At 43.8% G+C, this 17,979-nt stretch overlaps 1 protein-coding gene across 8 annotated transcripts in view; it reads left to right on the top strand.

Moving 5' to 3' along the window:
* The window catches only part of TRPC5 (transient receptor potential cation channel subfamily C member 5), a 270,382-nt gene that overhangs the window by 72,387 nt on the left and 180,016 nt on the right, over positions 1 to 17,979 (top strand). The window lies entirely within an intron of this gene.

Here is a 17,979-nt window from a genome sequence, read left to right as displayed (position 1 = left end):
GCTGTGGCGTAGGCCAGCCGCTGTAGCCCCAATTTGACCCCTAGCCTGGGAACTTCCATATGCCGCAGATGCAGCCCTAAAAAGCAAAAAGAAAAGAAAGGTTACCCAGGTGATTCTAATGTGTAAACAGGGATGAGAACCACCACTTTAAGAAGTATATGGTTGGATGTCATCTGGAGGGTTTCTCCCTTTTCAGTTATCTCCTGGGAAATGTCCTGGTTTGGAGCTGGGGAATGCCAGGACGGCTCATGTGTAGTGGGGAGGTATTACCAGTTTGTAGGCAAGGAAGCTAATGCCCACTGAGTGCTGCTGTGTGCCAGGCACTACGCTAGGCGCTAGAAACACATAGCCCTGAGAGGGTGAGTTTCCTGGAAGTAACCACTGGAGAGAATGAAGATAAAGAGATGATTAGTTCACAGGACCAAACAAAAGGTGCTTATCATAATCCTTCAAGGAATAAATGAACCGAAGAAGTGGGAGGAGTCAAGCGTAGATTTGGATTGGGTTAGCCACATCCCAGCTTAGATGCAGAGGCTAAATGAACTCATAGTCCTTCCAAATTTCTTCTAGCCTGAAATCTAGCAAATTTCTTCAGATATGATTTAGAAGCTGTTTCCACACATTCAGAATGATGGAGAAAACCGAGGGACCATGTCCAAAACCACTCTCACCTAAAACTTTGAGATGATTCAGGCAACCTTAGGGAGGAATGAAGTCAAGTATTATCATACCTCTCTCATAGACTAGAACAGTGATTCTCAGTCTGTGGTCCCTAAAACCTGTTAAAAATGTAATTCTCAGGCCTCTACCCCAGTCCTACTGAAGCAGAAACTCTGAAGGTGGAGCCCTACAGTTTGTTTTATCATGCTCTCCAGGTGTCTAATGAGTTCATTCAGCTGATCATGAAAGGAAGAGTTGATTTTCCCTTTTTTTTCACATCAGTAAGTATTCACCGAGGAGCCTGCCTATTCAGCCCTGGATCACACACACCCTTCTCAGAACTGCACTGGAAAATGCTGAGGTGCAGGGCTGCATAAGAGCTGGCAGTGTGGCTGGGAGGAAACGCTGGAGATTAGTCCCCTCAACTCTGACATGGGCTTGCAGCTGACACCACAGGTGCTCAATCAATATTTATCTGGGTCAGAGTCCCCATCATGGCGCAGTGGAGGCAGGTCCGACTAGGAACCATGAGGTTGCAGGTTCGATCCCTGGCCTTGCTCAGTGGGTTAAAGATCTGGCATTGCCATGAGCTGTGGTGTAGGTCAAAGACTTGGCTCGGATCTGGCGTTGCTGTGGCTGTGGCGTAGGCCAGGAGCTACATCTCTGATTTGACCCCTGGCATGGGAACCTCCATATGCCACAAGTGTGGCCCTAAAAAAACCAAAAAGACAAAAAAAAATATTTATCTGTACCTGGCAGCCCAAGGAGACTGGTGTTAAAGGAGGCAGGGTATTATTATGTAGGGAGCAGAACGCAGATATATTTGAGTTTGGGTCCCAGCTCTGCCTTGAAACTAGCCTCTTGACCTGGAGCAAAGAATTTCCCACTTCAGCCTCAGTTTTCCCAGCTCCGAAATGGAGGAGAGGGGTTCTGATGATAAGCTCTCCAAGGGCTCTGTTGACATCTCAATTATTTTGTTTAAAGATCTGCCCTTCGATACTGAGAGGGTTTAGTGACTGAGATAGTTGCTATAAAGATATGGCCATATAAACAAAATCTTCTACCAATGAACCTATCCACAAAGCAGAAACAGTCTCCCAGACATAGAGAACAGACTTATGGTTGCCGAGGGGGAGGAGGAGGGGGAGGAAGAGGGATGGACTGGGAGTTTGGGATTAGTAGGTGCAAACTATTACATTTAGAATGGATAAGCCATAAGGTCCTGCCATGCAACACAGGGAACTCTATCCAGTCTCTAGGGAGAGACCATGATGGAAGAAAGTATGAGAAAAAGAATGTATATATATGTATGACTGGGTCACTATGCTGGACAGCAGGAATTGGCACAACACTGGAAATCAACTATCCTTCAACTATCCTTTAATCAAAACAAAAATGAAACCTTCTGGAGCCTCTATATCCTGATCAATTTCCAGTACCCAGTAAATGACTACGTCTACTTAGTACTACTAATACTACCACTGCTACTAGAGAAGGTGGTTTACTCATTAATGTGTGGCAAGCAACCTCCCAATTAAACATTGTCCTGATTCATGGAGAGCTTTTCATGGTCTGAACAGTACACAGTGGTCTCTCTTTGTGGCAGGAAGCTGTTGGGAGTAGCTGGGAGACATTAGACACTAGTGATTGGGGTAAACTGCTGTGCTCATTCAGACTCCAGGGCTGGGTAAACCTCTCAATGGCCCATAAGCATTAGAAGGTGAAAAATATAACAAAGGGTCAGAAAAACAGATCATCGGTCAGGAAGGAAAATAGTGGAAAGAGCTAAGGCAGTGGGAAGAGGCAGGCCCTGGATGCAAATCCCTGCTTCAAGCTGTGTGAACTTAGGCCATTTAACATCTCTGAGCCATAGACTCATCCATGAAAAGGAGATAAGAACACTTACTTCATAAGGTCGTTCTCTGGATTAAATAGATTAAATACGACAGGTGTCCCATTTAGAACCCAGCACAATCTTAAGTGCTCAATCCACGAGACGGGATATTATTATCCTGAATTATCTTTGCATGGGAAAGTCAAGGGAATTGTGAGAACCTGGCTGCCTGCAACTTAACAACAACAACAACAAAAAAAAAAAAAAAAAAAAAAAAAAGCGAAAGAGGGTTTGACAAGTACCCGCTATATACAGACCTCTGCATAAGGGACTGTGAGGCATAGCCAAGAAATGACAGGCAGAATCACACAAAATTGCAACATCACCAATAAACTCACCCAACTTCTCCGATTCAACCTAATATGTGAGCCCGTGCCTTATTTCATGAACCGTCTGATACTGTGGAGAAACAATTGATTTGCACAGGAAAACAATAGCGATTCCCCCAATGTTTAACCAACTGCTAAATTGGATACAGCAAAATGTGCGGGGCAGGGAAGCAGAGTCGGTGGCCCTGGACGGAGCCAATGAGCACTCTTTCTTTGGCTGAGTGACCTCCTGAGATCCCCACAACTTACTGAATTGTTTTTTCAAAATGCCATCCACCTGATGCCCCTCCCGTCCTTCCTGCCAGCTCATGGATGGCTGCGTGGAGGAGCTCCCCTCTTCCAGGCAGAGGAGCTCAGCACAGCCAAAATGAGAATGACGCGGGTAACCAACTGGGCTCCTTGAGATGCCAGGAGCCTCCGATGGACGGGAACAGGCTGTTTCCCAGAGCCCATCTCAGCGGAGAAGAGGCAGCAGCAACAGCTGGCTCTTTCCAAGTCACAGTCTTCATGATGCCTTTTCATTAAAGAAATACACGCGTATCCTTGAGTGGTGGCTGGGTTTCACCCCCCGCCCTCGATTAGATACATTCTGACTTGTTCAGACACCAGGTCCCTTGGTCCTGGAAGCCACAAAATAAGCAAAGGGGCTGCAAAATCTAAGCAAAAATTGGAGTCGCTTTCCCAGTTAGAGGTTTCCCGAAGGCAGCTGCATCTCAGCTGAGGATAGAATCAAACTCCTCGTTTTCCCCAGATTTCTCCTTAGAGCCTTCTCAAATTGGGGAGGGTGGCCCATCCCTGCTGTAGAGGACTAAGACCCCTCCATTTTCAGCCTGGATACTCCCCATGCTCTCCCCGGAGGGAAGTGGGTGGCTGCTGGGCTCGCCCTCTCCCAGGCAGGAAGTTTGGCTGCCAGAAATCTCTGGCTCCATGTTTATTTCACAAACATTTATGTAACACCCATGTACCAGGTGCTCTTCTAGGTCCTACCTACATGGAAATTCATCTATTATTCCCAGGACAACCCTGTGCAATATGTATAGTTAGGAAACCCATTTTATAGATGGGGAACCTGAGGCACAGAGGGGATGATATAATCCACCCAAGGTCACAGAGCTGGTGAGTAAGAGAGCTGAGACTTAACCAGGCAGTCTGGCTCCTGAACCTATTCTCTGGACTACAAGATCATGCCTCTCGAAGTAAGGCCTTTCTAAGGGGTAAACTGAGGGCAGAGGGAAGGCCAGAGGTCTTACGCAGAGGCACAGCCACTTGTACTAGGGCTTGAATTGGGGGGCCCTAAAGATGTCTGCTCTCAAACGTCTCGCCCTTGCCCTGCTGAGTCAGAGTTCATACTCTGCTCCCTCTTCTGAGGCATCCAAGGCCCTTCCTGAGTTGTGAATCAAACTTGGGCAGGGGTAATACAATCATCATGGGTCACGAACACCCAGGCGACGCGCATTATCATAGTCAAAGCAGAGTCCCGAGAGTTTGACTTCCTGAACAGGCAAGTTGTGAAGATGAGGAAGGGAGTTTAGGAAATGTCAATGGCCAACAGAGTTGCCCAGGAGAGACAGGCCTGAGGATGACCATGAGGAGGATCCCTAAGTAGCTGGGGATTTCATGCAAAAATACTGGGTACCCGGGGAACAAAGCTGCACCAGGGCAAATAAGACTACATTGAAGACAGCTGTTACCCCCTCCCTGGTTTGGCCCCCGGATCCAACCCCCAAAACTGACCCCCAAGTCAAGCCTGAGGGGCAGCAGCCAGGTCCTCTTCTGCAAGAGCAGAGACTCCTACATTAATGACTGAGGCCCCTGGAGAGTGGTTGTCCAAACTCAATGTTGCCCCGATCGTACCTATCACGCCTGTCAGCGAGGTCTGTCCCCAGCTCACCCACCTTGTGGCATCACTTGAGAGAACCAGGTGACAGCGAAGCATCCAGATCAGAAGGAACGAGAAAGCCCTTTAATGGTCTGAATGAGCCAGGGTTATTGAGTCATAACCTTGACTGACTGTGGCAGTCCCAGGCAGATCCCCTGGGATGGCTTACAACTCAGACTCAGCTTGTGGTGGCTACACAGCCCACACACCCTAACCACTCAGCTTCTATCATTAGGATTATGATGAATCACCCCTTGATCAAACATCTGATATGCACCAGACACTGTTATAAGTGCTTGACATGTACTTTTTTTTTTTTTTGTCTTTATAGGGCCACACCTGCAGCATATGGAAATTCCCAGGCTAGGGGTCAAATGGGAGCTATAGCAGCCGGTCTGTGCCACAGCCACAGTAATACCAGATCCAAGCCACATCTGTGACCTATACCACAGCTCATGGCAATGCCTCATCCTTAGCCCACTGAGCAAGGCCAGGGATCAAATCCGTGTCCTCATGGATGCTCGTCAGGTTCATTACCACTGAGCCACGACGGGAACTCCTGTTTGACATGAATTAACTCATTTAATCTTCACAGTAACTTTTCTAAGTAGTTATTATTATGAATAAGAAAACTGAGGCTCCAAGAAGTTAAGTGGTTAAAAGTCACACCAAGTCATTACTAAGTCACTACTAAGTGGCAAATGGGGGACTTTCGGTCTATCTCCAAAGCTACCTTGTCTGTTTCTAAAATACAATGGGGTCCATGCAAAAGGATGCAACTTCTGTGTGAGTCTCCATCAGTCTTTTCTCTCTCATTTGGAAGGATGTATAAAGGATTCTGAATTCTTTGCAAGGCCAAGGATCCAGCAGGTTGAGCATCAGGAATGAGGTGGGCCACTGCCACTCACATCATCCATCAAGGCACCCATCTCCCCAGTTATGTCCAACCCAGGCCATTTTCACTAGAGTAACTCATATATGGATGTGCGCTTGGTGGGTTTCACCTTGGATGGAGTAGAGAGCCTACTTCTTTGTAGGGTGCCACTTGCTGGACGCTTCATGAGACGAGAGATAGCTAAGGAATGAACAGTGGGACATGGAGTGGCTATTTGATGAAATTTTTATCCCCTTAGGTCTCCCCACCACCCAGACAGTTAGGCTATGTTGAGTGGGCACCTCTATTCTGGTTCTTTAATATGGAGCTTCCCAAGCACTGATTGACAAGTAGACCTGCCAAGGTACACTGCGGTTGAAAACCTCTCTCATTTCTGTGGGTCTGAACTGTCCCTGTGTCAGAGTGACATGGTTGGAAAGCAAGGCTACATGCTATGGACCCATTCAAAGGCTTCCATCTTGGACCAGGGTCACCTAGAGGGCTCTGTGTCCTAAGGGGGCAGATTAGGGGGAACAGGGCCAAGGAAGTGCTGAGAATATAGGGGATGCTGTACAGCAGGGTCAGGAATCTGTTACCAGATCTCATTTCCTTGTACCTGGAATGAACTCCGGGGTACACACAGATTGTTAAGCCTGGAAGGAGGGGCAAGTTATTGCTCTGTACCTTCTAACTCAGGGAGGAACTCCCTTTCTAGTCCCAAGAAAGCAAACAGGAGGAAAGTTTACTTTGCCCACCCCTAGCTCCCAGGAACAAACTAAATCTCTCTCAGGAGGGAAGTAGGACATAGCTTTATGGCTAAGCAAGAAACCAAGTCCCTTACAGTACAGCCTCTAATGTCAATTAAGAACATTCATACTCATCTAAACACCAAGCACTCAGGTGGAACTGTGTAAGTTTCCAAAGAAAGTTTACCAATTTCTCCCTCAAATTCGGTCCCCTTGCTGATCCTTCCATTCAGTCATCCAGACCCAATGTCAGAGTTGTCACCGAACACAGGAGGTGAGAGAGGGACATTCATGAAATCATGTTGCTTCTCCTTCCCAATGAGGCTTGTACCCATCCTTTTCTTTCTAGCCCCACCACTGCCACCCTAGTCCCTTACTTTATCCCAACCCCCATCCCTGCCACTCACTACCTTCTTGACTATCTTCCTGTCTCCCGGGCTGGCCTCATGCATGCTACCTGTGCACTTTCACAGGGGGTCACACTTGGTTTAACATTCTGCTGTCACCATCTTGAAAGTTATAATATTTTTTGAACCAAGAACCCTGCATTTTCACTGTACGGTGGGCCCGCAAATTATGAAGTCAGTCCAGCCTGTCTCTCCCCATCTAGACAAGTCTTAAATATAATATTTATTGCCAGAGCTTTTTTGCTAATATCAATAATAGTTCCCTAATGGCTCTCCAGTGCCTCTAGACTCAGATTCCAACTCCTCAGCCTGGCTTTACCATTAACTAACTATAGCAGAATGGTTAACAGCTCACATTTTGGAGTCAGGAAGACCTGACTTAGGGTCCTAGTTCTGTATTTACTGGGTGTGTGACTTCTTTGAGCAAATGTCTTAACCTCTCTGAATCTCAGTATCCTCATCTGTAAAGAGGGAATATCAACAGTGCTTGTCTCATAAGGTTGGTGTAAGAATTAAATGAGATAATAGAAACAAATCTTCAAGTACAGTGCTTGGCCCCTAATAAACTCTCAATTAGTACTAGCCACTAATATTGGCATTTGGTGTAATTATCACAGAACTGAGGGGTTCTAGAAGCCCCCATGCCTTTGTTCCAGTCTAGTCAGTCACATCGCTGGCTGGATTTCAGGGATCTCATGTGATCTGCCATGTTCTTCTTCCCTCTGATGTATGCACCTCAACTACCCTCCTCAGGTGGTAGATCATCATAATTTGCATGCTGCTGAGCTTCTGCTTCTCCCTCTGCCAGTGTGGGAACCACCTGATGGGCCAGCAGAGGCCAACATGGAGGGGAAGCAGCCCACTTGCCAGGGAAGCCTCCTGGAAACTGGTATTGAGGCTTTGAACACCCACTCCTTCCAGCAGTGAGGATAGTTTCCAGCAGTGCCCCTCCCTCTTCCTTCCCATTCTCTTGTGGATGTGCTTTATCCTCCTCTTAGAATGGCTCCTCAACCCTGGATGTGCTTGAGAATCACCTATGGAGCTTCTGCAATATACTGACATTGGGCCACCCTCAAGACCAATTGAATCATTGAAACTGCAGGTCTGGGAGAGGGGCCCGGGCATTGGTCATGTTGACAAGTTCCCCAGGTGATTCAAATGTGAAGCCCGTGCTGAGAACCACTGCACTGGATGAGAAGAGGAGCCTCTTAACCAATCTCCTGGGTCCCACGCCTTTTTCCTCCTTGAACACCTCAATATCACCTCCTGATTGAAATACAAAGTCTAAGAGCCCCCCAGTATGACCCCTAGTCCATTTCCTGCCACCCCAAGTCATGCATCCAGCCATATCCAGTTCTTTAGTCAACAGAGGCACCACCTAGATTAATCCCATTGAAATTTTGAAATTTTGTTCACCGTGTTTCTTTGACCTAGAATGCCTCCCCTTCCTTACCTAAAGCAGTGGTTCTCAAATGCAAGGGTTTATTACATCACAAATTGAGGGCTCCACCCCAGTGCTACTGATTCAGTAGGTGCACAGTGGGCCTAAGGTTTGAATGGCTAACAAGTTCCCAAGTGATGCTGATGCTGCTGGTTTCTCAAGACTGCATGTTGAGAAACATTGGCCTAGAAAAATCTTATCTTTTAGGCCTGGCCGGCTCAAATGCTGCCTTTACTACAAAGCCTTCCCTTACTCTGTCTTCGAAGTGAAAGCCAGCATATCTGCTCTGCACTCCCATGGTGTTTTATCTCTGCCTTTGTTGATTATACTAGGTTGCACTTCTGTGTCCCCCAGTAGACTATAAAGCCACTGAAGATGGGTTTCTATTGCAGTCATGTGGGTTTCCCCTGCAATGCTTAGTGCTGCATTTCATACTGAAAGAGCCCAGTAAATATGACTTGAATGAAGCTATTTACTCTAACATGTAAAGGAAGCCTGGATGTGTGGGCAGCTTCTGCAAACCGAATTTGAGTCACATAGGATAGCACCATTCTTCTTTGAATGCATAGTATAAGTCCCAAATGCTTCAGCTTTAACTTAGGACTCAGGAGCGGCATCTCTCTCCTTAAATTTCCTAAAGGCCTCTTTCAAATGGACTGTGTGGTTCTAGGTAGAAATGACACTCACAGGATCTGACCTTGGCAAACATTAAGGGAATGGGTTTGTCTTTAGCATCTTTCCACTTCTCTTCAGGGTCTTCTGATTCCCACCCTCTTATCCCAAAAGCACAGGTTTTTCACACTGATCATTAGCTCTTCAAAGCACTCCACAGCAAAGGTTTTTGTGTCCAGCCAGACTTTTCTGCCCTCCTCACATGCCCTTTGGTCTCTGTACTCTGCTAAGATGCTTCATTGATAATGTGACATCCAGATATAACATGGAGATTAAGGGCATGGCTCTGGGGTCAAACAGGTCTTATGGGCTCCTGGATCCACCATTTATCTGGGAAAGTCACTAAAGTTCTCCGATGCTATGTTTTGTTCTCATCTTTAATATAGGGATATCGGATTTATTACAAAGAATAAAATAATGTATGTAAATCATATACCAAACACCTGGCATATATTAAGTACTCAATAAAATAGTTGCTATTACGAACGCATTAAAACTTTGCTATTACTATCTGGTGATATTCTTGCACAGCAAAGGAAACCATAAAACAAAAAGACAACCTACAGAACAGGAGAAAATATTTTCAAATGATGAGATACACAAGAAATTAATCTCCAAATAACCACTCATATAGCTCAATATCAGAAAAACAACCCAATAAAAAATAAGAAAAAGATCTAAATAGACATTTCTCCAAAAAAAGACATACAGATGGCCCAAAAGCACATGAAAAGATGCTAATTATTAGACAAATGCAAATCAAAACCACAATGAGATAGAATGATCAGAATGGCCATCATCAAAAATCTACAAACAATAAATGCTGAGAGGGTATGGAGAAAAGGGAACCCTCCTACACTGTTGGTGGGAATGTAAATTGGTACAACCACTATGGAAAACAGTATGGAGGCTCCTCAGAAAACTAAATTTAGAACTACCATATGATCCAGCAATCTCACTCCTAAGCATACATCCATGCAAAACTACAATTTGAAAAGATAGAAGCACTGTATGTTCATAACAGTACTATTTACAATAGCCCAGACATGGAAACAACCTCAAATTGACAGATGAATGGATTAAGAAGATGTGGTACATAAACACAATGGAATACCACTCAGCCATAAAAAAGAATGACATAATGCCATTTGCATCAACATGGATGCAACTAGAGATTCTCATATTAAATGAAGTAAGTCAGAAAAGACAAATACCATATGACATCACCCATATGTGGAATCTAAAATATGGCACAAATGAACTACTGATCTACCAAAAAGAAACAGACTCACAGACATGGAGAACAGACTTGTAATTGCCAACGGGGAGGGAGGAGGGAGTGGGATGGACTGGGAGTTTGGGGTTAGTAGATGTAAACTATTACATTTACGATGGATAAACTATGAGGTCTTACTCTATAGCACAGGGAACTGTATCCAATCACTTGGAATAGAGCATGATGGAAGATAGCAGGAGTAAGGGAATATATTTTTATGTATGACTGGTTCACTTTGTTGTACAGCAGAAACTGGCACAACAATGTAAATCAACTATCCTCTAAAACTTTTTTTCAAAAGAAAATTTTGTATAGTAATACATAATGACATGGAAGGATGACCATCATATATCATTAAATGGGAAAACATAATCTGATCATGCTTTGTAAAATAAGTTCTAATTCTGTGCTTATGGATGTATATGCATGTGTACATATTTTCATATTTATATGAGTCAATCATTATATATGTATAATATGTATATATGTATATGTATGAGAGTCAATCATATATGTATAATATGTATATATGTATAATATGTATATATGTATATATAATGATTGATTCTCATATAAATATGAAAAGAGAGAGAAGACCAAAAAGATATGCACCAACATGTCAGTAGTTACCTCTCACTGGTGAAACTGCAAGTATTTCTTTTATTACCTTCTTTTTGCTTGTCTGTATTCTATATTAAAAAAAAAAAAGTGGTGAGATCTTGCCCAATTTTCCACTCTACCACCCACCCCAGGCAGCCTTTGCATTCTATCAACAACCTTATCAGGGAGGGTCTCTGGAGAAACCCTTCATTTTTTTGCACTGCAGCAGGAATAATCTTTTTTTTTTCTTCTTTGAAGGGACTGACTTTCTCCTCTTTAATTCTAAGAGTATATCTGAATCAGATCTTCATGATCTACCTTCAGTATTGTGACAGTGATACTTCTGGGCTCCCTTTGCTTTTTCAAAAGAATAGACTTGATTTTTTTTTTTTTTGGTCTTTTATCATTTTAGGGACACACCTGCAGCATTTGGAGGTTCCTAGGCTAGGGGTCGAATCAGAGCTGTAGCCCCTGACCTATGCCACAGCCACAGCAATGCGGGATCCGAGCCATGTCTGCAGCCTATACCACAGCTCACAGCAATGCTGGCTCCTTAGCCCACTGAGCAAGTCCAGGGATCAAACCTGCATCCTCATGGATACTAGTCGGGTTTGTTAACCACTGAGCCAGAAGGGCAAGTCTTAGACTTGATTTTTTCGAGCAGTTTTAGGTTCACAGAAAAACTTAGTGGAGAATACACAGATTTCCCATATATCCCCACCCATGGACAGCCCCCACCCCATTAACAACATCCTCCACCAGAGTGGTATATTTGTTACAGTTGATGAGCCTACAGTGACACATCATAACCACCCGAAGTCCATAGCTTATATTAGGGTTTACTCTTGGTATTGTATAAATCTGGGCAAATGTATAATAACATGTATCTTCCATTATATTATCATACAGAGTAGTTTCACTGCCAACAAATCTCTATGTTCTATTGATTCATCTCTCCCTCCCCACTAACCTCTGGCAATCACTGACCTTTTTACTGTCTCTAAAGTTTTGTCTTTCCCAGAATGTTATATAGTTGGAATTACACAGTATGTAGCCTTTTCAGATTGACTTCTTTCACTTAGTAATATGCATTTACAGAGTGATCTTTTCACAATATGAATTGGAACGCTTTCATTTTTTCCTCTACTTAAACTGTTTCCCACTGTTTCCTCCTTGCATGTGGGACAAAACCTTAAATCCTTAAATGATCGAGAAGGCCTTGCATTCAGTGGTTCTAAACTAGGGGAAGGATGTCTGGAAATTTAGGGAATTAGGGGTTGTCATAAATACCAAGGGGATAGTTTGGCATTTAGTAGGCAGAGACTGGTGAAGCTAACCTTCCTGCAACCTTGCATATGCAAACTAGCACCTCCCACCCCCATGTAGAATTGTCCTGCCCCAAAGCTGATGGCACCTCCATTGAGAAACACTCCCCTGGAAAATCTGCAGCTTCCTTTCCCACCACTTCCTTAACACCTGGACTCCAGCCACCCTGGCTTTGTTTCTAGTCCTCCACAGCTCCTTGGGCCTGCTATTCTTTCTATTGGAATACATTTTTTTTCTGGATCATTCACTTAACTCCTAATGACCCTTCAAATCTCAGTAGAAGCACTATATCCTCAAGGGGGACCTCATTTAACTCCCTGTTATAGCGTACATTTCCTTAGAACTGTGTTTCTTTCCTTTAGAATATTTATCTCAGTTTATAATTATATATTGATGTAATGATTTGATTAATGTCCACCTCACCATGAGATCAGAAGCTCTAAGAAAGCAGGTGTCACATCTGGTTTTGCTCATCTTGTATACCCAGCACCTGGCCCAGTGCTTGCTTGACTAGTAGTAGGCACTCACACACTCTCTGAAATGAATACCCGAGTAATTAGTTCTTAGTCTTACTCACATCCTAAGGGAGAGGGACCAGCAGTCAACATCCTCTGCTTTCAGAGATCTTAAAACAATGGACTACCACTGAACTGGTTGGGGTAGGAGGAGGAACCAGAAATAGTAGAAAGGTCCTTCTCTTTCATTATTCTGCTTATGAGAATGGAATCACAATGGTTATGTTTCCAATTTCTTCTTGCTTCCAAATGCTACACATGGACATTCTGATTGCTTGCCAGCTCCCAAACCTAATAATATTAAAACAAATTAAGGAGTGTTTAAAGCATGTTGTCTATTCACCTTTTTGAAGTTTTCAAGAGGTGAAGAGTACTTGCTCCATTTGGGGAATTTTTGTTTTGTCTTGTTTTTCTGTTTTTAGAGCCACACCTGCAGCATATGGAAGTTCCCAGGCTAGGGGTCGAATCAGAGCTACAGCTGCTGGCCTACAGCACAGCCACAGCCACAGCCATGTGGGATCGGAGCCATGTCTGTAACCTACACCACAACTCACGGCAACACTGGATCCCTGACCCACTGAGCGAGGCCAGGGATCGAACCCGTGTCCTCATGGATACTAGTCTATTGGGGGAAATTTTGAAAAAAAAAAAACACCCTGTAAAGAGTCTAAGAGTCTTGAAACATGGTACTATAAGTAGTGGAGGCACTTACACTCAACTCTTTAGTGAGCTTGGCATCAAAACTCAAAATAGGCAGTCTCAAATCTAAGTGATTTGGTTTAGTTTGTTTACCTTTTATTCATTTGTTTATTTTTTTGGCCGTGTCTGTGGTGTATGGAAATGCCCAGGACAGGGATTAGACCTGAACCACACCAGTGACCCAACCCACAGTAGTAGCGATGTCGGAGCCTTAACCTCTAGGCCACCAGGGAACTCAGGTTGTTTGTCTTTTTAATTCTATAGGCAATCAGAAAGAAAGAGCAGGGGGTCTGTACAGGTGTACAATGGGAAAGAAGTTGCTGAAAAGTGCAGAAACACACTTTATAGGTGCTGGGCCAAAGGAATAGTGTTGACAATCAGTGGAGGAAGTGGTGACACAAGGCACAGAGGGTCTCACCATGACAGTCTTGCTGGGTGCAAGGGAAGCTGCATCTGCATGCTGGCATCACTACTGGGATGTCTACTCTAAGGCATTTCCTGGACATCTAGGAAGCAGCATTCAGTTGAGGTCGGGTTTAGAAAACAGTTGGCTCTACTTGCTTTCCCCATCTTTGTCCTTAAGACTGAGTTTTGGGCATCGCCTTGTCCCTCCCCTGTAGTAGTTACAATTTGGGTCAAAAGCAAAGAAGCTGATAGAGTTCCCACTGTGGTGCAGCAGGTTAAGAACCCAACTGCAGCAGCTCAGGTTGCTGTGGAGGCACGAGTTCCATCCCTGGCCCAAGCAGCAGTGTAAAGGAGCCAGTGTTGCACATACAGCTGTGGCTCATGTAGAATCCCTGTCCTGGGAACTTCCATATGCTGCAAGTGCAGCCAAAAAAAAAAAAAAAAAAAAGCAAAGAAGGTGAAGCCTCTGCCCTGTATCTTTCACTCTGCCAGCTTAGTGCTGCTCCCTGACTATTAGCCACTGTGTGCAAAACCCCGAAAAGCAGTTTAGAGCGTTTGGTGGACTTATGCTTTATAAAAGTAAAGAGCTTCCCCTCCCCTCCCCCCAAACCCACTGTGACTCATCTGAATATATGGTTTAACACTGATGGGACACCAGAGTCTTTCTAATTTTAAAATCTCCTCCCCTCTAGACCATAAATTCACAGCCCCAAGCAAAGATCTGTGAAACAAACATTTTATTTGTAGCTGCAATAAACTTAAACAATCCAAAGCTTCAATAAACTCGTCAATAGCTTTTAGGTGTTTTTTAAATTTTCCTACCACTTGTCCACTATAAAGTTCTTTTACAAGTTAGAACATAATCAATAGGAAGAGTTGTCATTAATTGTTCTTTTCCAAGGTTTCATCCCAAAAGGAAAAAGTCAGAATAGAGAAGACATTCCTATTTATTTTTTAATGATTTTTATTTTTTCAATTATAGTTGGTTTACAGTGTTCTGTTGATTTCTACTGTTACAGCAAAGTGACTCAGTCACACATTCATATACACTTTCTTTTTCTCATGTTATCCTCCATCATGCTCCATCATAAGTGACTAAATATAGTTCCCAGTTCTGGACAGCAGGATCTCATTGCTTATCCATTCCAAAGGCAATAGTCTGTATCTATTAACCCCAAGCTCCCAATCCATCCCACTCCCTCCCCCTTGGCAACCACATGTCTATTCTCCAAGTCCATGATTTTCTTTTCTGTAGAAAGTTTCCTTTGTGCCATATATTAGATTCCAGATATAAGTGATATCATATGGTATTTGTCTTTTTCTTTCTGATTTACTTCACTTAGTATGAGAGTCTCTAGTTCCATCCATGTTGCTGCAAATAGTATTATTTTGTTCTTTTCATGGCTGATTAGTATTCTGTTGTGTATATATACCACATCTTAATCCATTCATCTGGCAATGGACATTGAAGTCATTTCCATGCCTTGGCTATTGTGAATAGTGCTTCAATGAACATACAGGCACATGCATATTTTTCAAGGTAAGTTTGGTCCAGATATATGCCCAAGAGTGAGATTGCTGGGTCATATCGTAGTTCTATATTGAGTTTTCTGAGGAACCTCCATACTGTTTTCCATAGTAGTTATACCAATTTACATTCCCCTCAGCAGTGTAGGAGGGTTCCTTTTTCTCCACACCCTCTCTAGTATGTATTATTTGTAGACCTTTTGATGATGGCCATTCTGACTGGTGTGAGGTGGTATCTCATAGTAGTTTTGATTTGCATTTCTCTAATAATCAGAGAAGACATTCTTATTTAAAAAGATAATTCTTGGGAGTTTTTCTTGTGGCTTAGCGAGTTAAGAACCTGACTAGTAACCATGAGGATGTGGGTTCAATCCCTGGCTTCACTCAGTGGGTTACAGATCTGGGGTTGCTGTGAGCTATGGTGTAGGTCACAGATGCAGCTCGGATCTGGCGTGGCTATGGCTGTGGTGTAGGCCAACAGCTGTAGCTCCAATTCAACCCCTAGCCTGGGAACTTCCATGTGCCATGGGTTTGGCCCTAAAAAGAAAAAAAAGATAATTCTTGCTCTATGTAAAAAATACATAAGACAAAGTTATATAAAAGTGTCCTTTTCCCTTCCCTTGCTCCTATCCTCCTTTGACCAAAAAAAATATATATATTTTTTTTTCCAGAAAACACGGTTAACAGTGTGAGCCTTTTGAAAGATGTTATTTTATAAAAATTATAGAACAGCCTCTTCAGAATGATTTTTAAATGCAGCCAAAGGGAGTTGACCCTCCATTCTTATATGGCCTCATCCTGGCAAGACTTTAACCAGACCCGTAGCATGGAGGAGTGATGCCACAATAGGACCACTGATCCTCCAAATTTTCATCCCCATAATAAAAATGTCAGATGATGAGAGATGCTACAGAGAAAACTAAATCCACGTGAGGTGGTTAGGGCCTGCTAGGGATTGGGATGCTGTTTTATAGAGGATGGTCAGAAAGGGCCTCTCTAGGGGCAGTATTTAAGCAGAGAGTTGAAGGAAGTGAGGAAGTGAACCAAGGGCATATCTAGGAAGAGCATTCCTGGCAGAAGGAATAGCAAGTACCAGGATGCTGAGGAGTATGTTCCCGGTGTGTTAGAGAAATTTGATTCTGTTCCAATGCAGCTGGAATACAACAAACAAAGGGGGAAGTAGTAGATGAGAACAGAGGGGTAGGTAAGAGAAGATCAGGTAAAAATGTTGCCCTTTGCTGGGAATGAGTGGGAGTTATGGGACAGTTTTGCATAGAGGAGCAGCAGGATCTTACTTAGGTTTTAAAAAGATCACGTTTATTGCCCTTTGAAGAAAAGATTCTGGGCAGGGAATAAGGAGGCAGGTTTTCAGGGGTAGGGGGAAGAAACAGTGAGGCCACTTAGAATGCTGTATGATCATTCAGGTGAAAGGAGATGGAGGATATTGACCAGGTGGTAGCAGAGAAGGCAGGGAAAACTGGTCAGATTGTAGATTTTTTTGGGGGGAGGGGGGTTGTTCTTTTTAGTGCCACACTCTTGGCATATGGAAGTTCCCAGCCTAGGGGTCGAATTGGAGCTGCAGCTGCCAGCCTACACCACAGCCACGGCAACAGGGATCTGGGCTGCCTCTGTGACCTACACCACAGCTCACAGCAACACTGGATCCTTAACCCACTAAGCAAGGCCAGGGATCAAACCCACATCCTCGTGGATACCAGTCAGGTTCGTTTCCACCGAGCCACAACAGGATCTCCTGTAGATATGTTCTGAAAGTAGAACTTTTGGATTGACTGTGAGGTATGAAAAAAGAACTGAATTAAAGATTCATTCATTTATTCAACAAATATCTACTGAGCATCTTCTATGTACCAGGTGCTGTTCTGTGTGCTTGAGACATGGCCATGAACAAAGCAAAGAAAAATCCCAACCTTCATAGAGGTGATTTTCTAGTGGATACGAATAGCTAACATTTATGAAGCATTTTCTATGTTCTAAGCTCTTCGCATTCTTAACTATATTGAATCCTCACCACAAAACAATAAGGTATGTGTGAATGGACTTTATCTCCATTCTGCAGATGAGGAAACTAAGTCCCAGAGAAGATAATTAGGTTCTCTGAAGTCTCACAGCTGATCCGTAGCAAAGCTGTGTTTCAAACTCAAGAAGTTCTGCTCAAGAGTCTGAGTTCCAACCACTCCACTCCACAGCCTTTCTATCAGGCCAGTATTTCCACGCTGAGAGTCAAAGCTGGACCACTTGGATACAAACCAGGAATCCTAACTGCGAGATGACTCAAAAGTTTTTGGCCTGAAAAACCAAGATCGCTCTTTCCATTTACTTGATTTTGAACATGGATTCGTAACCTGGTGCTATCAACTGAATTATGTTTCCTCCCCCCTAAATTCATATATTGAAGCCCTAACCTCCAATGTGGTGATATTTGAAGACAAGGCCTTTGGGAGGTGATTAGTATTAGGTGAGGTCATGAAGGACCAGTGTCCTTATAGGAGAAGATACTGGAGAGCTTGCTTCCTCTCTCCATCATCTGAGGACCCAGTGAGAAAGTGGCTGCCTAGAAACCAAGGAGAGAGTCCCCACCGAGAACTGAATCAACCATCACCTTCATCTTAGACTTCCAGCCTCTAGAAATGTGAGAGAATAAATGTCTGTTGTTTAAGCCACCCGGTCTGTGGAATTTTGTTATGGCAGCCCACGCTGACTAATACACC

This window comes from Sus scrofa, chromosome X (assembly GCF_054392235.1).
Source record: "Sus scrofa isolate SSC_HxYL_T2T_F1_AM1 chromosome X, Sscrofa_HxYL_maternal_Yorkshire_Landrace_v2.0, whole genome shotgun sequence".
Classification (NCBI taxonomy): domain Eukaryota; kingdom Metazoa; phylum Chordata; class Mammalia; order Artiodactyla; family Suidae; genus Sus; species Sus scrofa.
This window is presented reverse-complemented; position numbering and strand designations above follow the sequence as displayed.